The 20,096-nt window shown below is 41.6% G+C and overlaps 1 protein-coding gene across 17 annotated transcripts in view; it reads right to left on the reverse strand.

The window, feature by feature from the left end:
* The window catches only part of ELF2 (E74 like ETS transcription factor 2), a 117,540-nt gene that overhangs the window by 81,296 nt on the left and 16,148 nt on the right, over positions 1-20,096 (reverse strand). For 2 of the 17 annotated variants that reach the window (XM_073017633.1, XM_073017634.1), the window contains 2 exons: positions 5,527-5,645; positions 2,442-2,559 (listed from right to left, as the gene is read on the reverse strand). The exons of 13 other annotated variants lie outside the window; for them this stretch is intronic. The gene's annotated coding sequence lies outside the window, so the exon portion shown is untranslated. The remainder of the gene's footprint in view (positions 1-2,441; positions 2,560-5,526; positions 5,646-20,096) is intronic. 2 more of the 17 variants (XM_073017636.1, XM_073017635.1) reach the window with 2 other exon arrangements.

Below are 20,096 nucleotides of genomic sequence, written 5' to 3' on the forward strand. Positions count from 1 at the left end.
AGACCTGCCTTGCCAAGTGTGTAGGAGCTGAATGAGACTTACTCCCACCTGCTACTCCCCACTTCCTGCATGAACTCTTCTGTGAAGTAGAAGTAGCTAAGCTCTTGCCTGGAATATTACCCCAGTGGCCAGGGTATGGCTCCAAAAGCCCAACATGGGTCTGTGCTTACACCACACATGCAGAGCCAAAGAGCAGGCCTGCCTGACCAAGCCCCCACCTGGCTCTGCCCCTCCACCTGCCCTGGTAGGTTAACGCAAAAGACAGAAACTTTTGGGAGCCCTATAGCCTCACCCATCATCTGATAAACCAAAATACCTCCCATGGGTAACATAGGACAAGCACAAATCCCACCACTTCAACCACAGCTGGCACTCTTTTGCAAGCACCACCTCCTGGCTGAAGGCCAATAGACACAGTTTATTACAGCATCTACAGGTAAAATAACATTGCACCCAGGAAGGAGAAAACTTATGAATGACCTCAGCTATCAGCACTGTCTGCAGTACCCTGGCTAACCAGGATGTCCGGAGTCTGTCCACATGACCAGTTTATTAATACTACAACCAGCATTTAAGAAAGCCAACATACTATGACTATTTACAACCAAGGAATCTCACAATGTATGTCATTCCCGTCACCCCTATGAGAGCTGGTGCTGGCACACATTGCTGGGAGACCTGAGGACAGATAACATCACTGGATCCCTTGCAGACATTCCCCAGAATCAGCCTGGAATGTGGCAACCCCACTGGGCAGCTAGACCCAGAGGAGCAGCAGTACTCACAGTAGTCTGGCTCTCAGGGACTTCTACTCCTAGGGGAAGGGGGACAGCACCATATCAAGGAAGCAATCTGTTCTTCATTCTATGAAGTCAGTATCACCCTGATACCAAACCAGGAAAGGATATAACAAAAAGAAAAGAAAACTACAGACCAATATACCTGATGAACGCAGATGTAAAAATCCTAAACAAAATACTAGCTAACCAAATCAAATGGCATATCAAAGAGATAACACACCATCATCAAGTGGCTTTAATCCCCAGAATGCAGGGATGGTTTAACATATGCAAGTCAATCAATGTGATATATCACATAAACAATTAAAAACAAAAACCACATGATTGTTTCAATAGATGTGGAAAAAATATTCAATAAAATCAAGCATCCCTTTATGATAAAAACACCCAACAAACAAGGCACAGAAGGGAATTATCTCAAAATAATAAAAGTCATATATGACAAAGCCATAGCCAACATCATACTGAATGGGAAAAAGTTGCAAGCATTCCCCCCCTGAGAACTAGAATAAGACAAGGATGCTCACTTTAATCACTTCTTTTCAACATAATACTTCAAGTCCTGGCCAGAGCAACCAGGCAGGAGAAAGAAATAAAGGGCATCCAAATTGGAAAAGAGGAAGTCAAACTATCGCTGTTTGCTGATGATATGATCATATACCTAAAAAACACTGAAGATTCCTCCAAAGACTACTAGATTTGATAAGTGAATTTAGTAAAATCTTAGGTTACAAAGTCAGTGAACACAAATCAGTAGCACTGCTAGACAACAACAATGACCAAGCTGAGAATCAAATTACGAACTCAATCCATTTTATAACAGCTGCAAAAACTATATAAAATACCTAGGAATGTACTTAACCAAGGAGGTGAAAGATCTCTACATGAAGAACTACGAACACTGATGAAAGAAATCATAGATAACACAAACAAATGGAAACACATCCCATGCTCCTATCATGAAAATGACCATACTGTCTAAAGCAATCTACAGATTCAATACAAATCCAATCACAACAGCAACATTATTTTTCACAGATTTAGAGAAAGAAAATCATAAAACTCATATGAAACCAAAAAAGAGGCTGAATAGCCAAAGCAATCCTAAGCAAAAAGAACAAATCTGAAGGCATCACATCGGACTTCAAATTATACCAGGCTACAGTTAACAAAACAGCATGGTACTGGTATAAAAGCAGGCACATGGACCAATGGAACAGATTAAAGAATTCGGAAATAAAACCAAATATCCACAACCAACTATCTTCAACAAAGCAAGAAAAACATAAATTGGAGAAAGGACACCCTATTTAATAAATGCTGCTGAGAAAACTGGCTAGCCACAAGTAGAAAAATGAAACTGGATCCCTATCTCTCACCTCATACAAACATCAACTCAAGATGGATCAAAGATTTAAATCTAAGACCTAAAACCATAAAAATCCTAGAAGATAACCTAGAAAACTCTTCTGGACACTGGCCTAGGCAAAGAATTCATGACTAAGACCCCAAAAACAAATGCAACTAAAACAAAAATAAATAAAGGGACCTAATTAAACTTAAAAGGCTTCTATACAGCAAAAAAATAATAATCAGCATAATCATCAGAGTAAACAGACAACCCACAGAATGTCTACATGCCTGTAGTCCCAGCTACTCAGGAGGCTGAGGCAGGAGAATCGTTTGAACCCCGGAGGCAGATGCTGCAATGAGCCGAGATCACACCACTACATTCCAGCCTGGGTGACAGAGTGAGACTCTATTTCAAAAAAAAAAAAGGTATCAATATAATACACCACATCAACAGAATGAGAGAAAAAAACCACGTGATCATCTCAATCGATGTAGAAAAAGCACTAGACAAAATTCAACCCCTTTCATGGTAAAAACACTCAACAAACTAAGAACAGAAGGAATCTACCTCAACAAAATAAAAGCCATATGTGAAAAACCCACAGCAAAAACCACATTTGTATTTTTGGTAGAGAGGGTTTCACTGTGTTGGTCAGGCCGATCTCAAACTCCTGACCTCGTGATCTACCCACCTCAGTCTCCCAAAGTGCTGGGATTACAGGCCTATATCTTTTTCTTATCTAATTCCTTTGGCTAGAGCTCCTAGTACTATGTTGAATGAAAGTGGTGAAAGTGAGGCCAGGTGAGGTGGTGAAAGTGAGGCCAGGCGCAGTGGCTCACGCCTGTAATCCCAGCACTTCAGGAGGCCAAGGCAGGCAGACCATCTGAGGTCAGGAGTTCGAGACCAAGCTGAGCAATATGGTGAAACCCCGTCTCTACTAAACATACAAAACAGGCCGGGCGCGGTGGCTCACGCCTGTAATCCCAGCACTTCGGGAGGCCAAGGCAGGCAGACCATTTGAGGTCAGGAGTTGGAGACCAGACTGAGCAACATGGTGAAACCCCATCTCTACTAAATATACAAAACTTAGGCCAGGCGCAGTGGCTCACGCCTGCAATCCCAGTACTTTTGGGAGGCCGAGGCGGGCAAATCACGAGGTCAGGAGATCGAGACCATCCTGGCTAACATGGTGAAACCTCGTCTCTACTAAGAAATAGAAAATATTAGCCGGATGTGGACGTGGTGGCGGGCGCCTGTAGTCCCAGCTACCTGGGAGGCTGAGACGGGAGAATGGCGTGAACCCGGGAGGCGGAGCTTGCCGTGAGCCGAGATTGCGCCACTGCACTACAGCCTGGGAGACAGAGCGAGACTCCGTCTCCAGCAAACAAACAAACAAAACTTAGCCGAATGTGGTGGTGGGCACCTGTAATCCCAGCTACTTGGGAGACTGAGGCAGAAGAATCACTTGAACCCGGGAGGTGGAGGTTGCAGTGAACCCAGATCGCGCCATTGCACCCCAGCCTGGGCGAAAAGAGCGAAACTCCGTCTCCGGAAACAGAAAGAAAGTGGTGAAAGTGGTCATCCTTGCTTATTCCTGATTTTAGATGAAAAGCTTTCAGTTTTTCAAGATTGAATGTGGTTTTCTCCCATTCTGTGGGACATCTATGACAGACCATATGTTAGGTCACAGATTAAGTCTTGATAAATTTTAAAAGACAGATATCATATTAACTATCTTCTCTGATCATAACGGGATGAAGTTAGAAATCAATAACATAAGTAAAACTGAAAAATTTGCAAAACAATACATTCTTAAACAACCAAAAGATTATAACCAATAACCAAGCAGGATTTATTCCTGAAATGTAAGGATGGTTTGACATATAAAAATGGATCAATGGCTGGGCGTGGTGGCTCACACCTGTAATCCCAGCACTTCAGGAGGCAGAGGTGGGTGGATCACCTGAGTTCAAGAGTTCGAGATCAGCCTGGCCAACATGGTGAAACACCATTCTCTACTAAAAATACAAAAATTAGCCAGGCATGGTGATCCATCAATACATCACACTCTCTCACTTCTGACTCCTCTATAATCGTATTTCCTCTGCCCTTATTTAGATCCTTATCATCATTTCTCTACATGGTAATTGTACTAGCCTAAGAATTTGCCTCTTCACCTTTAATTTTCCCTTCTCTTTCAGTCTATCTACTGCAATACCAAGGTGATCCAAGATGGTATAATAACATCGGCCCCTGCCGGGCACAGTGGCTAACGTCTGTAATCCCAGCACTTTGGGAGGCTGACGCGGGCAGACCACCTGAGGTCGGGAGTTCGAGACCAGCCTGACCAACATGGAGAAACCCCATCTCTACTAAAAATACAAAATAACCCAGGTGTGGTGGCACATGCCTATAATTCCAGCTACTCAGGAGGCTGAGGTAGAAGAATCGCTCGAACCCGGGAGGCGGAGGTTGCGGTGAGCTAAGATCGAGTCATTGCACTCCAGCCTGGGCAACAAGAGCAAAACTCTGTCTCCAAAAAAAAAAAAAAAAATCAGACACTTTCAAAATTCTTTAATAGTTCCTCATTATCTGCAAAATAAAATCTCATGCATTCTGATTTACTAGTCACCAGCTAGGTGTCTAGGTCTATTTTTCAGCATGAAATGTTCATTTGGACATATTCAGGTCTAGAAATCACCAATTTAACCCAGGTTCATTTGTCTAGCCACATCTTCTTTTAGTCCCTACACATAACATTATTCCAGTTATTTGTAGTTCTCTATTCTCTTATCTCTGTTGTCTTGAACATCCTTCCCCTGCTTGCCCATTTGGGCAATTCCTAACTGTTCTATATGGGTCAGTCCCTATACAACCTCATACACGCAGGACTCAATACTTTCTATAATTCTCTTCCCCCAATCCACATTATGTACCTCCCTCAAAACATTAGGAAAGTAACACCTTCCAGCAAATCATTCATTTGCCACCTCCTATCAACCATATCAAGCCCAACACCTATGCCTTTCTTTAAATACTCTAAAATCCTGCTCCTCATTACCTTCTTAATCTTTCCTACTACTCTTCCAAAGCACTTGATTTTAAAAATCTGTGTATCTAGGTTTTCAAAATCTGTGGCTAATACAACCTAAACCAGTTCCTTTCATACAGTAGATACAGAGACTTGGGATGAATGCAAAAATAAACATGCTCTAATAAGACAAGTATCTTCACTGTTCACTACACATACCACACTTATTCCCATCCCTATCCCTTTGCTGGTCCTCTTCTCTCACCAGAAATACCCTCTTCTTTAGTTATTCAAATTTTACCTGTCCCTCAAGGACAACTTTTCCCCTACAATGACATTACCTGCGGCCAGGCGCCGTGGGTCACTCCTGTAATCCCAGCACTTTTGGAGGCCAAGGCGAGATGATCGCTTGAACTCAGGAGTTTGAGACCAGCCTGCGCAACACGGTGAAACCCCCTTTCTACAAAAAATACAAAAATTAACCAGGGGTGGTGGCATCCGCCTGTGGTCCCAGCTACTCAGGAAGCTGAGGTGGGAGGATCACCTGAGCCCAGGAGGTTGGGGCTGCAGTTAGCAATGATCACACCACTGCACTCCAGCCTGGGCAACAAGAGTGAGACCCTGTCTCAAAAAAAAAAAAATACATTACCATTTTCCTAGTTCTTATTAATTAGTCTTTGAATAATATTTATTGAGCATTTCCCTTTATGCCAAACATAGGGATATGCTAGAACACAAAAATAAGTCAGGAGCAGCAATTGAACAGCTTAGAATCCAGTAAACAGGAAACAGAAATAATTACAAAAACATAAATGCTATCGAGGAAATTACAAAGTATAAAGGGAACATTAAAAAATGAATACCGCCAGGTGCAGCGACTCACACCTGCAATCCCAGTACTTTGGGAGGCCAAGGCGGGAAGATCACCTGAGATCAGGAGCTCCAGCCTGGCCAACATGGCAAAACCCTATCTCTACTAAAAATACAAAAATTAGCCGGGCATGGTGGCGCACGCCTGTAGTCCCACCTACTTGGGAAGCTGAGGCAGAAGAACAGCTCGAACTCGGGAGGCAGAGGTTGTAGTGAGCCAGATCACACCACTGCACTCCAGTATGAGCAACAGAGCAAGACTCCGTCTCAAAAACAAAAAAAAAAAAAAAAAAAAAAAAAGGAAAAGGGAAAAACTGAATACCCAAGTTGACCTCTAGGAGTCTACAGAGATTTCAGAAAGGAACTACCATTTGGTCTCAGATGAGAAAGGGTGGAAATTGACATGGCAATAAGAAGTGAAATGACTTTGAATAATGAACACTAAGTGAATTACCAGAGCAAAGGAAAACTCTGAACCAAATGACAGCAAACCTAAGTATCACCCAGAAGTAAATTCTGCTCAGACTATAATTTAGTTGCTTAGAGCACAGATCATACTCTCATCAAAACAGTATATGTATATGATTTTATTTATATAAAGCAAAGGAAAACTCAACCTATAATGTTAGAAATAGGTACTATATCACAAATGGCTATCACTATTATATAATGAAAGTATAAAATAGAGGAATAAAGACCAAAAAAAACAAAAGAAGAACTAATACACAATTAAAAAAAGATATAAAAATGGTGATTTAAACATTTTTTTAAAATGTTCAAATGCACTCATAGAAATACAAATTAAAACAAAATAGGAGGCCAGCACCGAGGCTCACGCCTGTAACTCCCACCACTCTGGGAGACTGAGGCGGGTGGGTCCCCTTAAGTCAGGAGTTTTGAGACCAGCCTGGGCAACATAGTGAAACCCCATCTCTACTAAAATACAAAAATTAGCCAGGCGCAGCGGTGCATGCCTGTGGTTCCAGCTACTTGGGAGGCTGAGGCAGGAGAATCCTTTGAACCCAGGAGACAGAGGTTGCAGTGAGAGGAGATTGTGCCACTGCACTACATCCTGAGCAACCAACAGAGCAAGATTTTGTCTCGAAAAAAAAAAATTAAAAAAAAAAATAGGATACCATTTATCATCAGACTGGTGCAAATTTAAACATAGGACAACATATTCTGTTGGTAAAACTGTGAATAAACGGAAATGTTTATACATTGTTGGTGGGAATGCAAACTGGTACACACTTTAACAGGAAAATGTGACACTGTCTAACCAAACTACATACACAAATACCTTTTTTCTTTTCACAGCTTTATTGCAATATAACCTATACCATACAGTTTACCCACTTAAAGTATAAAATTGAATGGTTTTTACTATATTGACAAAGTTGGGCAATCTTCACCACAGTCTACTTTTAGGACATCTGCAGCACCTTCTCCCCACAAAAAAAAAAAATCACATGTCCATTGGCAGTCACTCCCCATCATTCCCCAAACCCCAATCCCTGGCAACCTTTAATCTTCTTTCTGGTCAGGCATGGTGTTCACACCTGTAATCCCAGTGCTTTGGGAATCTGAGGTGGGAGGATCCCTAGAGCCCAGGAGTTTGAGACCAGCCTGGAAAACATAGCAAGACTCCCATCTCTACGAAAAAAAAAAAAATTGTTTTTTAATTAATTGGGCCTGGTGGCACACAACTGTGGTCTTAGCTACCCAGGAGGCTAAGGTAGGAGGTTACTTGAGTCCAAGAGTTTGAGGCTGCAAGTTAACTATGATTGTACCACTGCACTCCAGCCTGGATGACAAAGCAAGACCCTGTCTCTCTCTCTTTTTTATTTTTTCTGAGACAGAGTTTCATTCTTGTTGCCCAGGCTGGAGTACAATGGTGCAATCTCAGCTCACTGCAACCTCCACCTCCCAGGTTCAAGTGATTCTCCTGCCTACAGCCTCCTGAGAAGCTGGGATACAGGCACGCGCCACCAGGCCCAGCTAATTTTGTATTTTCAGTAGAGACGGGGGGGTTTCTCCATGTTGATCAGACTGGTCACGAACTCTCGACTTCAGGTGATCCACCCGCCTCAGTCTCCCAAAGTGCAGGGATTACAGGCATGAGCCACTGTGCCCAGCCAAGACCCTGTCCCTTTAAAAAAAAAATTAACATACTTTCTATCTCCTGAGAGTTGTCTGTTCTGGCCATTTCTTATGAATAGAATTATATAATATGTGGTTTTTTTGTGTGGGGGAAGACAAGGCTGCTCATTGCGGCCTTGACCTCCTGGGCTGTACAGTAGCTGGGACTACAGACACATGTAGTCATACCTGGCTAATTTTTTTTTTTTTTTTTGTAGAGACAGGGTTTCATCATGTTGCCCAGGCTGATCTCAAACTCCTGGGCTCAAGTGAACACCTGGGCTCCTCCTGCCTTGGCCTCCCAAAGTGCTAGGATTGCAGGCCTAAGCTACCATACCCAGCCTAATATGTGGTCTTCTGTGACTGGCTTCTTTCACTTACAATAAAGTTTTCAAGGTTCATTTACATGTAACATCTGTTAGTATTTAATTTCTTTTTATTGCTGAGTAATATCCCATTGTATAGATAAATCACATTTCTCTATTCACCCACTGATGCACATTTGAGATGTTTCTACTTTTTTTACCATTGTGAATACTATTCTGAAAATTCATGTACAAGACATATGTTCTGTGTGAATGTTTTCATTTCTTTTGCATATATAGCCAGGAGAAGTGCTAGAACATAGTAACTGTATGTTTAACATTTTGAGGAAATGACAAGCTTTTCCAAAATGGCTACACCATTTCACATTCCCACCAGCAGCATTTGAAGATACCCTGTTCTCCACATCCTCACTAATAAAATGTTTTAGGTAATTTGTTATGCAGCAATAGATAACTAATACATCATTTTGGTAGATGCGGTACAAATGTCTTCATAAGATTCAACATCCTTTTAAAATTTAAGAAAAAAATTCAACAAAGACTCAAAGACAAGATATTTTAAACTTTCTCCCAGTATTGAGAATAAACACATTTACCTACAATTACCACTTTAATTCAACGCTTGTATTGACAAGCCTAACCAATTCAGTAAGAAAAGCAAATAAATGGCATATGAATTGGAAAGGAAGAAATGATGTATCATGTAAATAAGACTATCTACATATGAAATTTAAAATAGTCTTCAGATATTAGAAGAAATAAAAGGGTTTGCTAAGTCTCTGGACATAAATCAATATGTGAAAATCAGGTGTTTTTTTTTTTTTTTTTTTTTTTTTTTTGAGACGGAGTCTCACTCTGTCGCCCAGGCTGGAGTGCAGTGGCGGGATCTCAGCTCACTGCAAGCTCCGCCTCCCAGGTTCACGCCATTCTCCTGCCTCAGCCTCCCAAGTAGCTGGGACGACAGGCGCCCGCCACCTCGCCCGGCTAGTTTTTTGTATTTTTAGTAGAGACGGCGTTTCACCATGTTAGCCAGGATGGTCTCCATCTCCTGACCTCGTGATCCGCCCGTCTCGGCCTCCCCAAGTGCTGGGATTACAGGCTTGAGCCACCGCGCCCGGCCGAAAATCAGGTGTTTTTCTATAGGCCAGCAACAAAGTATAATTTTTTAAAAGAACATCATTTACCGCCGGGCATAGTGGCTTATGCCTGTAATCCCAGCACTTTGGGATGCCGAGGAAGGCGGATCACGAGGTCAGGAGTTTGAGACCAGCCTGGCCAACATGGTGAAAACCCACCTCCACTAAAAATACAAAAATTAGCTAGGCATGGTGGCACGCACCTGTGGTCCCAGCTACTTGGGAGGCTGAGGCAGGTGAATCACTTGAATCCAGGAGGCAGAGGTTGCAGTGAGCCAAGATCGTGCCACTGCACTCCAGCCTGGGCGACAGAGCAAGACTCCACCTCAAAAAAATACAAATAAAAACAAAAAACCAAACAGTATCATTTAACATAACCATAAAAACTACAAACGTAAGAATAAATCTAAGCAAAAGGGTGTATATGATTGTTATAAAGAAAATCATAAAATTCCTTGAAAATAATTCTACATGGGCAAATACCATGTTCATAGGTAGGTATACTCAATATCATAAGGAAGTCAATTCTCACCAAATTAATCTATTAAAAAATTCGATGTATTTCCAGTTAAAAATCCCAAGAGGGTTTTACAGAAATCTTGACAAAGATAGTAAAAAATGTATGTGGGTCAGGCACAGTAGGTCACACCACTCATCACAGCCCTTAGGAAGGCCGAGGTGGATGGATCATTTCAGGCCAGGAGCTTGAGACCAGGCTGGGCAACATGGTGAAACCTCATCTCTATAAAAAATATAAAAATTAGCTGGGCATGGCCAGGCACAGTGGCTCACGCCTGTAATCCCAATACTTTGGGAGGCCGAAGCAGGTGGATCACCTGAGGTCAGGCATTTGAGACCAGCCTGGCCAACATGGTGAAACCCCTAAAAATACTAATAAAAATACAAAATATCTCTCCTAAAAATACAAAAAATTAGCCCAGCATGGTGGCAGGTTCCTGTAATCCCAGCTACCCAGAAGGCTGAGGCAGGAGAATTGCTTGAACCCGGGAGGCGGAAGTTGCAATGAGCCAAGATCACACCATTGAATTCCAGCCTGGGCAACAACAGCCAAACTGCATCTCAAAAAAAAAAAAAATTAGCTAGGCATGGTGGTGCACACCTGTAGTCCCAGTTACTGTGGAGGCTGAGGTGGGAGAATCACTTGAGCCCAGGAGACTGAGGTTGCAGTAAGCCGTGATCACACCAGTGCACTCCTCCCTGGGTGACAGAGCGAGACTCTGTCTCAAAAAAAAAAAAAAAGGATGTGAATGAGCAAAGGGCAAAAGTCAGCCAAAACCCTCCTCAAGAACTGCTCTAGTCTATACTAACTAGGCAATAAGGTAATGGTGTAGATATACTCAAATATACCTATGGAACACAATATAGAGGCCAGAAAAAGACCCATGCATATTGAAACCTTAATAGAAGGAGGTAAATTAAAATCAATTAAAAAGAGAGCTGGCTGGGCGCGGTGGCTCATGCCTGTAATCGCAGCACTTTGGAAGGCTGAGGCAGGTGGATCACAAGGTCAAGAGATCAAGACCATTCTGGCTAACACGGTGAAACCCCATCTCTACTAAATAAAATACAAAAAAAATAGCCAGTCGTGGTGGCGGGCGTCTGCAGTCCCAGTTACTCAGGAGACTGAGGCAGGAGAATGGCGTGAACCCGGGAGGCGAGTTTGCAGTGAGCCGAGATCGCGCCACTGCACTCCAGCCTAGGCAACAGAGCGAGACTCTATCAAGAAAGAAAAGAAAGAGAAGAAAAGAGAAGAGAAGAGAAAGAGAGAGCTATTTAATAAATTGTGCTGGTACAAATCATCAGTCATACAAGATTTAAAATTTTAAATTACTACCTCTCATCAATCACAAAATAAATTACAGATATAGTAAAGACCTAAATATATGAAATGTTCCTAAAAATTAGAAGAAAATATAGAATATCTTCATGAACTCACAGTTAAGAAAACAGTATTAGATGAGACACTGAATGCAAAAAGCAAAGAACTAGTTTTGACTATACAAAAATTGTTTAAATTTTATTGTTTGGTTTATAACAATATAAACCAAAACAAGGCTGAAAAGCAAGAGACTGGCAAAAGTTACTCACTTCTCCCACCCCCAAAAAGGTGGGGAGTGGGGGATTCCTACTAATTAATAAGAAACATAGGCAGTGCAAATTCCGTTTTATATTAAAGGCCCACATGGGTAAATCTGATGTTGAGTTCTTGTCAAGCTTCTAGTTCTCATGGGGAATGATGGATTCATGTGTGCTTGTAATATTATTAAAAATAGGCAACTGCCATGATTGAGCTATTATTTAAGTGTGTCATGAATCAAGGATTATAAATTACCTAATTTTATATAACTAGGGTCCAAAGAGGAAGTTAAAAAGGGTACTGATTTTATTAATTTCCCACCCAATATGTGAAAACTGATCATGTGAATTGGTTCTTGAAAGTTTGTCATGAAAATTGAATACTATTTACTAACCCTTTGACAAATTCTCTTTTTATAATTTTCCAACAGGTTGTACTTTTTTCTGATTTAACTGCTTCTTAATACAAGTCCTAATTTGTGAGCAAGCTGTATCAGCATGAGGGTCAATTATCTTACTTGCTATTGCACCAGTCATATCTGAAACACCTAACAGATCAGAAAGAAAAAGCGTGACTCTATTTTATATGACATTCAAGAAAAGATAAAATTATAGAAATAGAAAATAGATCAGTTGGAAGGATTTAATCTCAAAAGGGTACAAGGAAACTCTCTGGGGAGAAAGAAATATTGTATTATCTTCATTGTGGTGGTGACTGCAAAATGGTATAAATTTGCCAGTCATGAAAATATAAGAGTGAATTTTACTACATGTAAATTAGACTTCAGTAAACTTGACTTTAAAAAGGACAATGTACAAAATTAGAATTAAGGAGACATCTGTATTCAAATATTAACAGTATTATCGTGACATTGGATAAGAAGAATTGTAATTTGTAGTCTACACCATCTTTTTTTTTTTTTAATGGGATCTCACTCTGTTGCCCCGGCTGGAATGCAATGGCTCAATCATGGCTCACTGCAGCCTTAACCTCGCAGGCTCAAGTGATCCTCCCACGTCAGCCCAAGTAGCTGGGACCACAGGCATGCACTACCATGCCAAGCTAATTTTTTTTATTTTATAGAGACGGGGTCTCCCTATGTTGCCCAGGTTGGTCTTGAACTCCTGGGCCCAAGCAATTCTCCTGCCTCAGCCAGTCAAAGTGCTGGGATTACAGGTGTGAGTCACCAGGCAGAGCCTTCTAATTTACACTTATGTATAGTTTAATTTACAGCTGGTTCCTGCCTACAGGATCAGTGAAAAAGCTCCATTACCCTTAGTCATTTAACTGATGAAATTACATATTTTTAATAATGAAATCAATGCTTTAAATACTTCTAATTCACATTTTAATTGTCCTGTTTGATTCCCTTTTGAAATTATCAACTCTGACCGGAATTTTATATATATATAGTTGTAACATTAATATAAATACATCAAAAACAATAATCTCATACATTTTTGTAGTTATTGAAACAGTTTTATGCATTCTTTCCATCCTTACAACAGCCCTGTAAAATAGCCATAATTATCCCCTTTATTACATAAAGACTATTTTGACAGTATTCTATATACTGTGAAAGGATAATAAAATGAAAAGAAAAGGCCAGGCACAGTGGCTCACGCCTATAATCCCAGCACTTTGGGAGGCCAAGGAAGGCGGATTGCTTGATCCCAAGAATTCGAGGCCAGCCTGGGCAACATGGGGAGATCCCATCTCTACTAAAAATACAAAAATTAGTCAGACACGGTGGCACACGTCTGTAGTCCCAGCTACTAAGGAGGCTGAGGTGGGAGGATCGCTTGAGCCTGGAAGGCAGAGGTTGCTGTGAGCTGAGATTGTGCCACAGTACTCCAGCCTGAGTAACAGAGGGAGACCCTGTCTCAAAAAAAAAGAAAAAAAAGAAAAAAGAAAAAAAAAAAAAGAAAGGGAAAAAAAAAATCTTGGGACCTCCAAACTCACTATCCCAAAGGGAAAAGTTAAGCTTAAGTCACGCAAAACTGCCTCCCACTTTGTTCCTAAATAGATAGCTGCAAAGATAAAAGGCCACATACCTCCCCACGGAGCCTCTTTCACAATTTGCTCACAAGCAAATTCCTTCTTGGCCCAAGATCTTTACCCTAAAACAGAACTCTATTTAATTTCACCCTGACAATATAAATTAAAAGCTTATCTTCACAGGTACAGGATACAGGACTAGAAGTCATCCCTCCACTCACTTGAGACAAAGGCATATTTGACTGCTTCCTCTGTTTACTTTATCTTATGTAAAATGTAGATTCACTGGGTGCCAGAAGAATGCATAGTTGACTTTACCTCTACCCGTTCCTTTTCACATGCAACAAGTAGATTTAGTGAGCTCACAAGAATGTGACCGTACTCTCCCCATCTTTATTTTTTTCTTTCCCCTTTTCCTACTGCCCCTTTTTCCCCTTTAAAGGTTGAAGCCCTCAAAACCCTCTTTGGAAAAAGCACAGGTCACAGCTGTTCTGTGATTTTGTGTTCCTTTTGCCTGGGCACATCCTCAACCTTGGCAAAATAAACATCTAAATTCAAACTTGCCTCAGTCATTTTTTGTGTGTTACAATACTGAAGAGCTAGTATGATTTAAGAGTTAAAAGCCTATTGGCCAATGTATCTTCAGAACACAATAGGTGCTCAATAAATATTTTTTATGTTTTGGCTTTAATGCTGAGTAATTCCTGATGTTGGGCAGTTACTTAATCTCCTTTAACTTAAATTTTCTCATCCATAAGATAGTATAAAACAACTCTGAGAAGAAGATGTATCTAGTTCTTTTCATTCTTTACAAAAACTACCTGGCACACTATAAGCATTAAATGAATGCCATTTAATCTGTTATTATCTTTTTAATACAAGAGCCTAAGATATTAGTTGTGAAAGGGAAAATAAATCTCAGGACCCCCAAATCACTAAGCCAAAAGGAAAAATTAAGCTGGGAACTGTGTCAGGCAAACTTGCCTCCCATTTTATTCCTAAATAAGATAGCTACAACCATTAAAAAAAAAAAAAAAAGCTACATACTTCCCTCACCAATTTGCTGACTAGAAAATTCCTTGTGGGCCTCAAGATCTTTACCCTAAAATGGTTATGTTGAATTTTACCCTGATAATATATTTTGATAGCTTATCTTCATGAGTGCAAGACAAAAGAGCTCTAAGTCATTCCTCTGCTAACCTGACACCAATGCACATGTGACTCTTCCTCTGATGTAAAAATGCAGATTCGCTGAGCTAGACAAGGCATAAGTGGCTATTCCTCTACTCCCCTCTCACAGGCAAATTGTTTATTCAGTGAAAGGCTGATCAAAGACTCAAAAAATGCAACTGCTTGTCTCTTATCTACCCACACCTTTTAAAAATGTCTTCCTCTTTCCCCTTTAAATATTGAAGCCCTCAAAATCATCTTTGGAGAAAGGCACAAAAGGATGCACCTACCTCCCAGGTGTGCATCCTTCATCTTGGCAAAATAAACTTTCTAAATTGACTGAGACGTGTCTCAGATACTTCTTGGTTCACATGGCATAGGGGCAGCATCAGAGCTGTATTACATTGCTGAAGCTTCAGATGAGAATATAGTACCAGACGTGGTGGCACACCCATGCAGTCTCAGCTACTACAGATACTGAGGCAGGAGGATTGCTTGAGGCCAGGAGTTCTAGGCTGTAGTCCACTATGCCAATCCTGTATCAACCCAAAGTTCACCATCAGTATGGTGACCTCCCAGGAGAGGGGGATCACCAGGTTGGCTAAGAAGAGGTAAACCAGCTCAGTTCAGAAACTGAGCAGGTCAAAACTCTTATGCTGATCAGTAGTGGCATCATGCCTCAGAAGAGCCACTGCACTCCAGCCTGAGCAATTCAGCAAGACCCCATCTCAGAAAACAATAATTAAAAAGGCCAGCATGGTATATCACACCTGTAGGGCCAAGACTTTGGGGAGGCCAAAGCAAGAGGATTGCTTGAGTCCAGGAGTTCAAGACTAACCTGGACAACATAGTGAGACTGCATCTCTACAAATAATAAAAAAAAAAAAAATAATGAAAAAGATAAAAGCAATATAATCTAATTACAACTCATGAAAAATTTAGATGTCATTCTTATTTGTTAAGACAAACATTAACACAGCATTTTACAAGGATAGAAAGTAAACTAATGAATTGTTTAAAGAAAGAATTCCCTTTTGAAAATGAGAATGAGGTCATTTTTGAGGAAAACCAAGTGTAAGGACTATATAGTTTTTAACTATCTAGGCTCATAAGCCAGAACTCAGGTTAATTTTGGCAACAAGCACTCATATCATGAGACTTACTTTAGGAATCAATAATTAATCCAGATATTTTTAAATGATGCTAGAAATTAACAGGATAAGAAAAGTTGCAGGAAAGCTCTTTAATCTGGAAGAGAACTTACAGCTCATTTTACAAGAAAAAATTGATTGAAAAGGCTAATTGGAAAGTGATATAACTTGTCAATCGTAAAAATAACTTTTCATTTCAAGAGTCTCATACCATAACTAACAATATCTCAAAATCCTTATTTACTCATGGCCTTGACTCCGAGTTATCCAGTTAACATGTTATTAATCTTATACATATATTCATGTCTTTTTATTTTTTTTGAGACAGAGTCTCACCCTGTCACCCAGGCTGGAGTGCAGTGGTGGGATCTCGGCTCACTGCAAGCTCCGCCTCCCAAGTTCACACCATTCTCCTGCCTCCACCTCCCAAGTAGCTGGTACTACAAGTGCCCGCCACCACACCTGGATAATTTTGTTTTTGTATTTTTAGTAGAGACGGGGTTTCACTGTGTTAGCCAGGATAGTCTCAATCTCCTGACCTCGTGATCCACCCACCTCAGCCTCCCAAAGTGCTGGGATTACAGGCATGAGCCACCGTGCCTGGCCAATCTTATACATATATTATTGTGTGGTATACACATGGTCTCATACCATGACTAATAATATCTTAAATATTCACAGCCTTGACACTGAGTAATCCAATTAACATACATGTTCATTCATATATATATATATATATATATTTTTTTTTTTTTTTAAAGACAGAGTCTCACTCCACCACCCAGGCTAGAGTGCAGTGGTGTGATCTCAGCTCACTGCAACCTCTGCCTCATGGGTTCAAGCAATTCTCCTGCCTCAGCTTCCCAAGTAGCTGGAAATACAGGCACATACCATGCCCGGCTAATTGTTGTATTTTTAGTAGAGACGGGGTTTCACCACATTGGCCAGGCTGGTTTCAAACTTCTGACCTCAAATGATCCACCCTCTTCAGCCTCCCAAAGTGCTGGGATTTCAGGCGTCAGCCACCGCACCCAGCCTTAATCTTATACATATATTCTTATGTGCTATACACATACAGTAATGCGTTGCTTAATGGCAGAAATATATCCTGAGAAATGCATCCTTAGGTCCTTAGGCAATTTTGGACCTAAGGATTTTGTCACTGTGCAAGCCTTATAGAGCGTACTTACACAGACACAGATGGTGTAGCCTGCCTACACCCCTAGGTTACATGATATGGCTTATTGCTCCCAGTCTCCAAACCTGTACAGCATGTTACTATACTGAATACTACAGACAACTCTTAACACAATGGAAAGTATTTGTGTATCTAAACATAGAAAAGGTACAGTAAAACTAAGGTATTATAATCTTACAGGACTACTGTTGTTTATCTGATCCATCATTGACTAAAATATCAATCTCTCTCTCTTATACATACACACAGAGGTAAGAAATGAAGTTAGATAATTTGTGACATCATCAAAATTCTGCATAATTTTTTGATACTAGGTCTCACTCTGTCAACCAGGCTGGAGTGCAGTGACATCATATTACAATTCGCTGCGGCCTCAACCTCCTGCGCTCAAGCAATCCTCCTGCCTCAGGCTCCTGAGTAGCTAGGACTATAGGCAAATGCCACCATACCCCGTTAAGGTTTTTTCATTTTTTGCAGAGATGGAGTCTCATTATGTTGCCCAGGCTGGTCTGAAACTCCTGGCTTCAAGCAATCCTCCCATCTCAGCCTCCCAACAGGCATGAGCCAGTGCCCAGCCCTTTGGAGATATTTTGATGCTTTCCTTATCAGGCACGTTTTGACATTTCTAGAAATCTTCAACCAAAGAACTAGACTAGTCAGGTTCCCAGGCATAACCTAATCAACAACGATTGTTCAACCTGTTTTATGATGGTGAAAACTGAACAGCAAAGTATCATCTAAATATACTCTGGATAGAAATACAAGTTAAAACTTTTAACTCGCGTCCATGTGAAGAGACCACCAAACAGGCTTTGTGTGAGCAACAAGGCTGTTTATTTCACCTGGGTGCAGGCGGGCTGAGTCCAAAAAGAGAGTCAGCGAAGGGAGACAGGGGTGGGGCCGTTTTATAGGATTTGGGTAGGTAATGGAAAATTACAGTCAAAGGGGGCAGTTCTCTCGCGGGCAGGGGTTGGGGAGTCACAAGGTGCTCAATGGGGGAGCTTTTGAGCCAGGATGAGCCAGAGAAGGAATTTCACAAGGTAATGTCATCAGTTAAGGTTGGAACAAGCCATTTTCACTTCTTTTGTGATTCTTCAGTTACTTCAGGCCATCTGGATATATACGTGCAGGTCACAGGGGATATGATGGCTTAGCTTGGGCTCAGAGGCCTGACATTCCTGTCTTCTTACATTAATAAGAAAAATAACATAAAACAAAATAGTGGTAAAGTGTTGGGGTGACGAAAATTTTTGGAGGTGGTATGGAGAGAGAATGGGCGATGTTTCTCAGGGCTGCTTCAAGCAGGATTAGGGGCGACATGGGAACCTAGAGTGGGAGAGATGAAGCTGAAGGAAGATTTTGTGGTAAGAGGTGATATTATGGGGCTGCTAAAAGGAGCATTTGTCATACAGAATGATTGGTGATGGCCCTGGATACGGTTTTGTATGAATTGAAAAACTAAACAGAATAAGAGGAGGAGAAAAACAGGTATTAAAGGACTAAGAATTGGGAGGAGTCAAAACATTTAATTAGAGCATTTCCAAGGGGTCCAACGGGGTCTAGCGTAATTACTTGCTTGGCTGGCAAGTTTTTAGGCTCTATTCTTGACAGAGTCCTTTTTTTTTAAGTTGGAGGCTGAGTTTGGTGAGGTGTGTTTTTATTTTTTTTTATTTTTTATTTTTTTTTTTGAGACAGAGTCTCACTCTGTCCCCCAGGCTAGAGTGCAGTGGCCAGATCTCAGCTCACTGCAAGCTCCGCCTCCCGGGTTTACGCCATTCTCCTGCCTCAGCCTCCTGAGTAGCTGGGACTACAGGCGCCCGCCACCTCGCCCGGCTAGATTTTTGTAGTTTTTAGTGGAGACGGGGTTTCACCATGTTAGCCAGGGTGGTCTCGATCTCCTGACCTTGTGATCCGCCCGTCTCGGCCTCCCAAAGTGCTGGGATTACAGGCTTGAGCCACCGCACCCAATTAGTCCGTTTTACCTTTCCTGAAGATTGAGGACCGTAAGGGGTATGAAGGATTCACTGAATACCAAGAGCCTGAGAAACTGCTTGGGTGATTTGACTAATAAAAGCTGGTCCGTTATCAGACTGTAAAGAGGCAGGAAGGGCAAACCGAGCAATTACGTCTGACAGAAGGGAAGAAATGACTGCGGTGGCCTTCTCAGACCCTGTGAGAAAGGCCTCTATCCATCCAGTCAAAGTGTCTACCTAGATCAAGAGATATTTTAGTTTCTTGACTCGAGGCATGTGAGTAAAGTCAATTTGCCAGTCCTGGGTGAGGACAAATCCCTCACCTTGATGTGTAGTGAAGGGAGGGGGCCTGAGAAATTCCTGAGGAGGAGTAGTAGTAGAATAGCAGATGGAACACTGAGAAATCATTTCCTTGAGGATAGATTTCCACGACAGAAAGGGAATGAGAGGTTTTAAGAGATGGGCTAGCAACTTGTAACCTACATGGAAAAGGTTATGAAATGACAACAGAATAGAATGGGCCTGTGAGGCTGGAAGGAGATCCTTGGTTCAAGATCCATTTGCCGGCCGGGCGCTCAAGCCTGTAATCCCAGCACTTTGGGAGGCCGAGACGGGCGGATCACGAGGTCAGGAGATCGAGACCATCCTGGCTAACCTGGTGAAACTCCATCTCTACTTAAAAAATACAAAAAATTAGCTGGGCGAGGTGGCCGGTGCCTGTAGTCCCAGCTACTTGGGAGGCTGAGGCGGGAGAATGGCGTAAACCCGGAAGGCGGAGCTTGCAGTGAGCCAGATCCGGCCACTGCACTCCAGCCTGGGCGACAGAGCGACACTCGTCTGAAAAAAAAAAAA

The sequence above is a fragment of the Chlorocebus sabaeus genome, chromosome 7, assembly GCF_047675955.1.
Source record: "Chlorocebus sabaeus isolate Y175 chromosome 7, mChlSab1.0.hap1, whole genome shotgun sequence".
Taxonomy (NCBI): Eukaryota; Metazoa; Chordata; class Mammalia; order Primates; family Cercopithecidae; genus Chlorocebus; species Chlorocebus sabaeus.